General features: G+C 39.0%; 1 long non-coding RNA gene across 1 annotated transcript; it reads right to left on the bottom strand.

Moving 5' to 3' along the window:
- Positions 1 to 1284: 1284 nt before the first annotated feature.
- On the bottom strand, positions 1285 to 11504 carry LOC122815826. The gene is made up of 2 exons (XR_006367001.1): positions 11234 to 11504; positions 1285 to 2902 (listed from the first exon to the last, which is right to left on the bottom strand). It is a non-coding gene; the product is annotated as an uncharacterized LOC122815826 (long non-coding RNA).
- Positions 11505 to 12234: the final 730 nt, after the last annotated feature.

Below are 12234 nucleotides of genomic sequence, written 5' to 3'. Positions count from 1 at the left end.
TTCAGGTGGAGCATGTCCATTAATTCCGGATTGGACATGGCCTTGTATGTCAGGCATAGATCTCCTCTGATTAGGCGGTATGCGACTGAATGGAGTTTGTCTGGCAGCATATGACATATGTTTGAGACCCTTGATCCTCTTGGTGAGGTACTTCTGGGGTCTTTCTAACTGCTGCAGGTGCCAGGTAAGGTACATACCAAATGGGGCATTGTACTCAATCATGGGCCTGATAAGGGAAGAGTATAGGGGCACAATGACCTCTCGATCTAGATGTGAATCCTTTCATAAGGTGGGCAATATAGAAGGTCTTCCTAACCACCTTGGCAATGTGTGTCAAATGAGAGGTCACTGTTAACTTGGGTCCCTAGGTCCCTGATTACTTCTTCCGTAATTAATGGATTACCACCTATGTGACAGTTTGTGAGTACTTTGTTTTTCCCAAAGGGTATGACTATACATTTTTTGGCATTCAGTTAAAGGCCATGGCTCTGACACCAGTTATTCGTTTCTGTGAGGCCTTTCTGAAGGATGCTAGTGTCCGCTGGAGTATCAATTATGGCGCCCAGCTTGCAGTCATCTGCAAACTTAGTCAGCCACAATCCTCCTATGTTTGCTCGTACTTCTGAAAAATAAATGCCGAACAAGACCATTATTTACTTGATGCAGCAAACTCAGACAGGTGGTATGTGTGTGTAGTCATTTGTCTCTAATCCAGATGTTGTCTTACTTGGCTATAATTCAGTTGCAGTTTATTTTTGCTATGGAATAAATATGGGGAAACCCCTAACAAGAGACTTGGCAGTTCAGAAATGCTAAATTTACTTTGTTAATTATTTTATTTTGTAAAGTGATGCAGTAAATGATCCACACAGTCAGTCATACATAGGGGAAATTACAGAAATAAGACCTATAGCTCATTATGCTAAAAGTGTTTGAGCTAAAAAAAAAAAGTGTTTGAGCCAAGTGTTTTTTGTACCAATCCATAATCATTCCTGTTAATTAGGGAGTCAGTATTTTAGATACACTGGCAAAGGTTAGTATGCCAAGTAAACTTGTGTAGACTGAACAGGCAACAGCGAGAGTAGCGGCAAGATTTTAGTTTCTTCATTACATATTTTTCCATTTAACTTGAGCAACATGGGTCCTATCCTAGCACTGTTTAACTGTCTTGAGGACAATTTCAAACCTTGTATCAAGATTTTTAACCTTAGAGACCCTAGCAAATAAGCACATCAACATTCAAAAATTTAAGAGTGAAAATAAACATTTTAAAATTGCATTGAATTCAAGTACAAAAATAGCATTTTATTTTTTTTACCATTTATGTAATAACCACGTGTGGACAATGCATACATACTGGATTCGGTTAATATGACCAAGTATTCAGTAATCATTATGAGGCTAAAAATGCAACAGGACCAAGAGAGGTCAGCAACAGGTAAACTGCTGATCCTTAAAACCACAGTCACAATGGTCATAGCACCATAAAGTCTATACACTTCTATGTAACATACTGATACAAACTCAAAAAGGCAATAAACTGCCAAACTAAAACAACCTTGCAATGAACAAATGTTTTCACAGAATATTACTTTCAGTGACTCACTGATTCCAGATAACTAGACATTTTAGTATTCCTGCATATACACTTTTTCAGTGACTCACTGATTCCAGATAACTAGACATTTTAGTATTCCTGCATATACACTAGACAGATATAGAATGTAACAATTTTCATGAACAGAGCAAATATTCCCTTATAATGCAACAAATTTCACAAACAGAGCAAAATAATACTCCCTTATAACTGCTCTATGTACAAACTCACCCACTTTAAACATTTTAAATGGTACTGTCTACACAAATAAAAATAGGACGGTACTGTCTACACAAATAAAAATAGGACACAGTACCTGATGGAGTAACAGTATTTGGAATAGTTCTGCCCAACAAGGGTAGGATAACAATACTCCGAACCTTGCTAGTAACAGCCAGCTTCAATGTACAAAATATTTTAATTTCTGTAGCCTCCCCAAAAACAGAGAACATAGGACATAATGGGCAAGTGGTGGCTTTTAAAACACTAACCTATATGTGTAAAGTACCTCAAAAATAAAAACTTCTCAATTTTGTCCACTCTGCAATTTTCAAGCAGCAGGGAATTAACTCCTTCAAACATAACCAAGTTACAGTCAGCTGCAATATAGTGGCTAGAAAAGCATCTCACCAGAATGGTGCTCATACTGTTGGACGGAGTACACTGCAGAATTAATTTGGCAAAAAACATGACCTGCATGTATTTTACTATGTTAGGGGCCCATTGGGATCCCATGCAAACCATTTCTTAATCTCAACTCTTTGTTAGTGTTATTTGTTCAACTTCCATCTCACATCCTAAACATCTGTATCTTTTAAGAAAAAAATATAATTGTCACATTTTTGTATGTTAAATATCACTGAAGCAGTCTTCAAGTCAGGCTACATACTCCATACTAAAACATGTTCACATTAAAAAATTCTCCTTTTATATCAAATAAAAAGGCATTAAAAAAAAAGACAGCCGTTTTTGGTCCTGTTTGTTCGTTCACGCATTTGAGAAAATTGGTTTGTTGGCATGAATCACCACTTCTCCTTTCTGAGGTTTGGTTTTGTTTAGATCAAACCTGTCCACACTAGTTTTCTGCACATTAAGGTCCTTGCACTCTGGACTCGGGGTCAGGACCAAGCTACTTAGTGAATCCACTAGTCCAATGAGAGCAGACAGTACTGACAGCATGGTGCCAACCATGTAAAGTTTCACGAGCCAGTTCATAGCTGCTGCTTTTTCAGTTGTTGCACAAAGACGCGTTTCCTGGGCCTACTACAGGCAGCTGCACAAAATTATACTGGCTTCCTTTATCACCTGTTGGAGAGAAAAGAAAAAAGTTACAACAACTTAAATGCTATAGAAAATAACTATGCTGAATACTACATATGAAATGTAAACACCTTGAATTTACACAAAATAGGCTTTCTTACTTGCAAGTTGTAGTGATAAGTTTTCCAAAAGGCTGCTATTTTACAACACAAATGAACTGTCTCCATAGCTCAACAGTAAATAAGTGAGAAGCACCTGACGTGCTTCAGCAGGAGGCTTGACTACCACTGATGAAGTACGAGTCCCCTTGTCTAAAGAAAGCTCAGTATTTTTGCTGGGCTGCCATTGCAAAGTGCAGCATTTCTATATCAAAGACTTAAGAGGAAAAAAAAAAAAACATCTGATGTTTGTTCAGCTGGAGGGTGGGTGGGGGGGGACGACACAGGGAACAATTAATGCAGTTTGCGTCACTACAAAAAGCCTTTACCTTAGCCCGGGCATCTCCACCTCCTGCTGTGACAGTTAAGCCATCAGTGTCATCAGAATAAATTCAAGACATTTGAAGTGATGCAGCCTGAATCTACCCATTAGTATTGTTTGTCTAATCTAAGCAAAATACAAAGTAATATTGTGAAGCATAACTCTCAACTATCCTGATTTTTGCTTCATTTTTGGTCCATTCCTCATAAAATTAGTGGTTTTCTGGAAAAACACTGAGGTTTTGAAATCAGTCTTCCACCCCCCCCCCCCCATTATTTTAGCCTTTGTCTAGATTTCTTGCTCCAACAGGTTGAGAGGTATGATATAAAGCTCACCTGAACTGTCCCAGCTATTGTAGGCTGACTATGTATGGTCTAGGCAAGCTAGAATACAACATTAGGATTGCTCTCTGCAACTCCCAATGATAAACTTGGAAAGTCTACCTGGACACAGCAGAACAGCAAAAGATTTGAAGGAACAATCAAAACATGACAGTATAAGCAAGACCATCAGCTTCAGCTCCAGCACCCCCCATACGTCAGTCATTTGACTGTGACACTTTGAAATGAAAGGTGTGAAGGATGCGATGTTTTAGACAAGCTTTGATCTTCTCACAAGGCTCTTGAACCACTATCTTATGAAATTGAGCACTTAACTTTCAAATCATACCATTACATTTTATACAGGTTTGGTTTTCAACTGAGACTGCTGATGCCAATATTAATGTTGTTGAAAGTTTTGTATTCATGTTTGCTATGCCTAACTATTCAAGCCAGCTGTGTAGGATCTATTAACTGTTTCTTTTAAAACTGCCAGCCCACCTTGCCAACAAATAGATAAATATTGGTACATGCACAATGGATAGGGTGGGGCTACAGCTTCTGCGCAATTATGAAAAGTTAAATTTTGTGAAGAAAATGATCCTTGGATTTAACTAGCAAACTGACCTGTCCCAGAACCTTTTCAGGTTGTTGAGACACAGACCGTCAACTCTTGAAGATAAGTAGCCTTACCTTGCCAAAAGATTTAATGTACTGGTTACTGAAAAGGCAGATATCCATCCAACTGGCAAAAGGGTTAAGAATTTTACAAGATACCCAAACTTCATTTAGCCCATACCCCTCAACCTCTTAGCATAAAAAGGTCTTGACAAAGCCAAAACAGTGGGACAAAGGCCCAAAAGTAGGGACAAATTTAAACATTGCTCTTAAAAACTTAGAAGGATGCTAGAATAAAAATTGTGTGTTAACATGCATTTCCTGAAGAATATGAAGTTTAAAACTGAAATGTCTGTCAATCCTCAATGGATTTGCAAACGAGGAACAGACCAAAAATATCAGGCAAAAATATGGACAATTGAGAGGTATTTAGTCTGAATGGCTTTCTGTAATCTGAGTAGGAAGACTGTGTTTGATGCAACTTATAACTACAGGAAATACCTGTCCTAAAAAGAGTAATAATGCCACAATGCCCAGAAAAACAGATGACATTAGGAATACAAAGACATTTCCTGTTTTATTGTATAAAATCTGCCTTCTCCAGTGGGCAACAGTCAGGCTAGGGGATTGCCTATCAAAGCCATGTCAGTACATGACAGATAGAAAGGGTAATCTGGACAGTTGAGAAGTATGGCGAGAACTACATATAAGAATACCTACTTAGACGTGCAATTTGGCTGTACGGTGTGGAATAAAAATCAAATTTGCTACGAATGGCTGTCTAACAGCTGGCAGTTAACACAAACCACAGCAAGATGATTAAAAGAAGCACTGAAAGTTTCCAAAGGCAATGTTAGAAACCAGTGACTCGCAGTGAAATGCAGAAACAAACATCTGAATTATATTGTGTGGAAGCAAGACAGACTGCAAACCAAAATCACATGGGTATGACACTACCCAGTCACGGCTATTGTGGTGTACATACAAAACACCAAAGGGATCCAGTACTTGTTAGCTTTGGAGGACATGGTTGATTGGCAAAGTAGTGTGGCCTGACTGCTTTCAGATATTGGCCAAATGTTATCCACCCCCTACAGTGACTTTTTAGGCATTGCCAAACAGATAAACCCCTCCAACATAAAAGCTACTCAGGACAAGCTAAAGGGGATACTGGTCAATGCTAGGAGCTTCAGCAAGAAACTGCACTCCCTGGAAGTTCTCCCCCTGGAGAACGCAGACATCTGTGCAGTTACTGAAACATGGTTTTAAAGCCACAGAAAGCACTCCAGCAGTGCATGGCTATAGTGCCTGTCGTACATCACAACCACCCACTGAACATGAGAGAGATAAAGGAGGAGGTCTATCTACATAAAGGACAAGCACACCTCAAGGCTGGCCAAATATGACATGCTTGAACTACTCTGTCCAACTAACCATGGGAGAAATCCACTACCATATTCTTACTAGCTACAGGTCCCCCACTACAAACCAGGAAACCCATACATCATACCTGAAGTTACTAGAATCACTCATCCAGTCCAATACCATACTCCTGGATTATTTTAAATTCTCTCTAATTCTCTCTCTCCCCATTAATTGGAAGACTAACATGCAGCCCCAAAGACTTCTTGACTTTGTAAAGTAGAATGCCCTAGAGCAGCTAGTCTGCACAAATATCCTAGATCTAGTACTCACAAATATGGGAGAGTATTGCACCCCCCACCCCACCCGTACTGTTGTCCTCACTATCAAGATCAGATCACAAAGCGGTCTCCCTCAAAAAAAGTAAAACTAGTCCCCCACCTAACCCTAAAAACTCCCCAAGGTAAATTACTACCTATTAAAGGGATGGCACAGTTAGTCTTCAAGCTGTCCCAAATCCAGAAAAACACCTTATGCAGAGGCACACACAAAAGCCCTGCATGACCATATAAACAACTGCATATAAATGGCAGTACCAGACAGAAATAAGCCCAGGTCAAGCCACAAAAACAAGCCACCCTGGTGAACCCCTACTATTAATAGGTTGTAAACCAAAAGAAAAATCCTGTTGAGAAGAGGGAATGTGCACAGAGAAATTAGACCCTCAGTCTAAACAAGTGAATCAGGGTACTAGTCAAGTCTCATAAAGCAGACTTTTGAGGTAAAAAATAGTATCCAAAGCCAAGGATAACCATCAGGCATTTTTCAATTATGTCCGAAATCTTAAGGGCAACACCCAACAATCTGTGGAATTAGTTGTAGATGGTATAACCTATACCCAGAAGACCTAGCAAATCTGCTGGCTGACAAATTCAGCTCAAATCTTACCTCCCCATCACCCCCAGTTCTCCTCTCCAAAATACCCTCCACCACCAATTATCACCAAAGAACAGGTTGCAACTTCAACCTCTAAAGCTAACAACATGGCTTTAATGGGGCCTGACAATATACCAGGTTGCCTCTTAAACAGCTAAAAATCAGGACTTATCAGGCACATTAGCATCTCTACTTAACCACACCCTCCAGACTGTCTTTGTCCTGATAGAGGGGAGGAAGGGGAGGACAGCGACAGTTGTTCCTCTGCAAAAAGGGAGACCATCTACTGACCCAGGAAATTACAGACCAATAAGCTTGACTGGTCTTATATTTAAGGCCATGGAAAGAATAGTCATGGACCAGATTATTAAACCTCCGTACACTGGACCCCAACCCAATTCATCTTAGTCAAAGGGCAGATCATGCCTACTGTATCTGGTGGATTTCTTTGGAAAAGTCACCAATGCCATGGATGAGGGTAAAACAGTACATACTGCCTATTTCAACCTTTACCAAGGCACTTGACAAATTCCCCACTCTGGTATTAATCAATAAACTCACAAAACTGGGCATAAATCCCAATGTCACTAGATGGATAGCCAACTGGTTTATGGACGGGACACGTGGTTAAAGTGGAGGAATCCAGATCCAGTAAGAGGCCAGCTACTAGCAGGTGTGCCACAGGGCTCAGTGCTGGGACCACTACTACTTGGAATATACTTCTATGAAGTCAAGGCAAATGTAGAAGACCCCTGGATGACAAAGTTTGTTGAGGACTGCAAGTCGGGGGCAATCAGTGAATCCCCCAATGATGTAGATATCCTTCAGGAAGGTTTAGGTCAGACAAACGATTGGTACCAGAACTATGGCCTAAAAGTAAATGTGAAAAAAGCATTATTACAAACTTTGGGAAGTTGAATGCCCCTGCAAATTACAACAGTAATAGCACTCCCTTTAGAATGGAGTCAGAAGTGAGAGATCTAGGCACACAAATAAAAAGGTACCCTGAACTTTGACTGCCATGCTTCCACAATGGTGGGAAAATCCTTGTGTGGAAGTAAAGGTATGGCATCCAGATCCAAGGAAATTAAAGTCCAGCTGTACTCAGCCCTCATTACACCAAGAATAGAGTACACTGCATAATTTGGCATGTACTCAACTGGGCACTTACATTAGCTGTAGTGACCTCAGAGGTTCCTCACAAAGGAAATACAAGGTGTAAACAACATGAACTATGTGCATAGACTAAAAGCCCTATCCTTTTACTCTGTCTACTACCGCCTGTTAAGGGGTGATCTATGCCTGACCTAAAGGCACTCACAAATCCAGCCCCGATGGAGCTGCTACACATCCTCAAGTCAAACAGTACAAGGGTCAGCCGATCTAGGATCTAAACTTAGTCAGCAACTCAAACACACTTGAGACAGATGCGTCTTAGACTGCCCCTTCTTTGGAATAGGCTTCCTATTCACATTAAGCAGAGCCCTTCCCTGGCCCTCTTCAAACACAATTTGGATCAATGGATGGGAAATCACAAATTCACACCTGGGTAGTGCCCATGTCCCTTATGGACAGGTGCAATCTGTAAGATACAACTTAAAGCTTCTGTCAACATAGAAAAGCACAAGAGAAAGATATACACAAATAATGCACCTCCAAGATCACTGGGACAGGATGTGAACATAAAGACTAGCAAGTAATAACATATGGGTATTTTCAACCACCGAACATTCTGTAAAGAATAACATTAAACTAAAAGCCCTTTTAACAAGGCTACGGAGAAATAGCATATGCAATGGATTGCACTCTTGTTTTAGTACATAGTAGTAGTGCGTTTTCACCAAAAGGCTGTTTAACTAGCTTACAAACAGACTAGTAACTGCACTTGGGGTGGGGCCCAGAAATGGACATACTGGGTAGTAGCTTTAAGGAGCAGACCACTAGTTTTAGGCTATTAAATAAAAATGTAAAATATTGTAAGTTATACAATACAAACTGGCTGGTAACAACGAGCACGCTGATTGGTCAGCCCAACCAGTGTGCCCATTGAGAATATATACACAACGGAAAAAGGTCCGGTCGCCCGGACTTTATGTTGATATATTCTTTAATTTTTTATATTCTTTAATTTTAAGGGTTAAAAAAAATAAAAAAGCGTAACAGAAATCTTCTTTTCTCCGTTGCTTACTTTCCTGAGCACTGATGTACTGGGTATGTGTGGGAAAGCAAGTTCCAAACGCATGTGCAGTACATCAGCAATGGCAAAGCGGAGCTGTCCAGTGGTGGAAGAATCAGCATGGCGCTGTTATACAAGGACATTTAAGAAAAGTATTTTTTTTCTTACATGATGTCATTATATAATAGCAATAACCCACTTCTGGGTGTGGATAATGCTGCATTTACCCATGGTCGTCTTTGCTACCAAACCACACCAACCATGGGTAAATCCAGCATTCCCCACACCCAGGCATGGGTTATTGCTCAAGTATTAACTCAAAATGTAGGCTGGGGAATACATATAAAAACAAGACTTCAAAGCTTAATATGCCCACTAATGAAAAACGCATAATGTTTTGGTCGTATCCATTTTATCAATTTTTTCTGAGATAACACAATGTGACAGGGTGTCAACCACTGTGACCACACCTATACCTGCAGGAGAGTTGTGCTGGTTGAAATGTCACACAATGAATTTTTGTTTCATATATATTAAGGATTATTCTCTTAATATAACTTGGTTTGTGGGTGGAAAAAAAAAGGGGGGGGTTTAACCAAGTTAAAACTAATCACTGCAGTTTTAGTTACATGTCTTTAGTCTTCCTAAATTGTACAATACAAGTAGAAAATGTGTTTTTGCAGGAGTAAAGTCCCCACCCATGTGGGGGATTTTGCCTTCAATAAATATGCCAGCTTTACAGATACACAATAGCAGGGGGGAAAAAAAACATCCAACTACAGTACACTGTAGTCCTGCATAACAAAAGTATATGCACATTTGATGAATCCCTATCAAAGACAAAGAAAAAATTGCCTGATGTAAATACACGTGTGCCGGATATCCAAGAAGGGGCCTCAATAATCCAGCCACCTACTGGCTCAAAAATAAAATGATAGAATAAAGTAGTTTGTATGCAACCAGACTGGACAAAGAAATTGGGTGCCCTTTCTATGCATAACTTCAAGCAACAGCTGCCATGTTTAACTTGCATACGATCAAACCACTCTAGCCATGGTTAAATCCTCCATTATCCATACACCCATCATGGATTACTATTAAATTTCAAGGAGCACAAGGAACTCAAATGCAAATCGTTCGTATCCCTTATTGCGCTTTAGAATTGTGCTCAGTCCCTCATTAAAAAAAATTGCAAATTTGTTTGAAAACTGTGGGAAGAGGGTGAGGTGTTAATGTCATCAGATAATTCCAGACATAACTACTGCCTTTTCTCCCATAAACTGCACAACAAATTCTCCTGGTCTCATTTCTGACTGAAGTAACCAAGCTCAGATGTCTGAATTCCAAAGACACATATATAATTTAAAAATAGTTCAAATAAGCTAGCCAGTACACCCAAATGATGGTTGACAAACTATAGGTATCAAACATAAGATTTGTGGTCATATATTTCAATCTCTTACAGCAAGAAATCTGGACAAAGCCATAAATAAAAGTGGGACAAAGGCTCAAAAATAGGGACACTGTTTAAATATTGCGCTTACAAAGTTGAGAGAACAGGTTTTGCATTAGCATCAATTTTCTTAAGGGTATGAAGTCAAAAACTCAAAGGTCTGTAATTTTCTCACTTAAGTTTTTAATGATGTGACACTAATTTGCCAGAAAACCATGATTTATTTTAATGAAAAACGGACCAAACATAGGAGGCAAAAATCTGGACATTGTGCGAAAATCTGTACAGTTAAGAGGTACGGATACTGCATTTTTAATTCTGCTGAATTTACAGCAATGAAATAAAGATGGTTGTGTAGTACAACACATTGGTTCAGTACCAAATCTTAAGTCCATGTCTTTCTTCTCCCTTGTTTGACGAAAGGAGGAAGGAAATACTAAAACTGGTTTACCACTTCAAAAACAATGCTCTATTCTGGGATATGAAGTTTGATCATCACGACGACAGTAAACGATTTAAATTGCTTAGGAATTCTTCAAAGTACTCTCAGGACAATAGCAAAAATCAAATTACATATGATCCGTGAGGGTGAAATTTAATTTAAGGCTGCAAATTAATAAATGGTTACGCGAATAATTTACAGGTAGCACTCCATCATGTATCAGTACAACGAAATTCAGGCTTAATTAAAAAAAATCATTCCTGCGTTCTTAGTTACATTCACCATGTACAACGTTGATACATATCAGTACGCTTCAAATGCTGCCGCCGTTGTTAATCACAAAATAAAATATGCGGAGCAAAATTATGAAGCAAGGGTAGTTTCAGCAGCCGAACTCCATCACGGTTATTGTAACTAGCTTTCTAAAAAATCTCGTACACATTTTTTCACAAAAATGAGAAATTCAGCCTCTCCAGCGACAAGAACTCTGAAGACCACTACCCACACCAACAAAATAAATAAGTGTAAATAAACACATACACACAAATCAATAAAAATACAAAAAGTTGCTCTGGTTGTTATTCCTTACCTTCAAACATGCAAATTCAAGACTTCTGTTTTTAGGACTCTAACGTCACTATGGTTTTAAAAGATTAAAATGATTGCAGAAAAAGACGCAAACGTGGAGCTAGACACATTAAGATAACTGCTACGCCGTGCTTTTACACTTCTACTCAAACTCAGACTGCCTCAGCTACTTCTGAATTTGCACTCATTGAAGCATCGATAACGCTAACCCACTTATTTCCAGCGTACTAAACCACGCCTTCTTCATTCAGCATTATCTCTGCCCATTTCCGTTCTAGTCCCTCCTCTTTAATTACGTTTACATCAGAATAATGTTCCCGCGTCTTAAAGAGACATGCTGTTTGTCACGTCTTTAGTTGTCATCCACGAAATGTTGTTTCACTACACATAGTAAAATCCTCTGATAGAGAAGTCACGTACTAGTCATTTGAGAGTCAATACGACAACAACTACGTGTTTGTGCAGAGCAATAAAAGGGCAAACTTGCCCAATTAATGAAATAATGTCTGATAACGAAATAGTTTCCTTTATTTACAATTATGTGAAAGATTGCCCGTCGGACGGCAAGGTTATGGACAAAACATAGCTTACACAATAAGCGTTTTTTTCGGCGAGAATGTAAAGTGTACTGTAGTGGGTAATATAGACAAACATTTTACTTTGTTATTTATTTATTATTTAAAAGACTTAAATGGATACAGGAAATGCTCTAGAATGGGCGCAGATAAGCATAAACATGTATAATACATAAAACACACACACATACGTGTATGTTATATGATGTAAGATCGTAATCAAAAGGGTAGAGTACCCATTTGGTGGAACGGTTTGTGTGGGAATAAAAAAGAGCAACTGCATGCAGCATATATGAGTGGGGATGCCCATTTCTATGAATATAGTATGGGTGAATTAACTTTTCTATACATAGCTCTCAAATAATCATGGACAAACCCAGAAAAAAAATCAGGGACACTTGTAAAATATTAATACTATTAACTTGAG

Source organism: Protopterus annectens, chromosome 11.part0 (assembly GCF_019279795.1).
Source record: "Protopterus annectens isolate FY-2018-M chromosome 11.part0, PAN1.0, whole genome shotgun sequence".
NCBI lineage: Eukaryota > Metazoa > Chordata > Ceratodontiformes > Protopteridae > Protopterus > Protopterus annectens.
The sequence above is the reverse complement of the archived record's forward strand: the minus strand, read 5'-3'. Positions and strand labels throughout refer to the sequence as shown.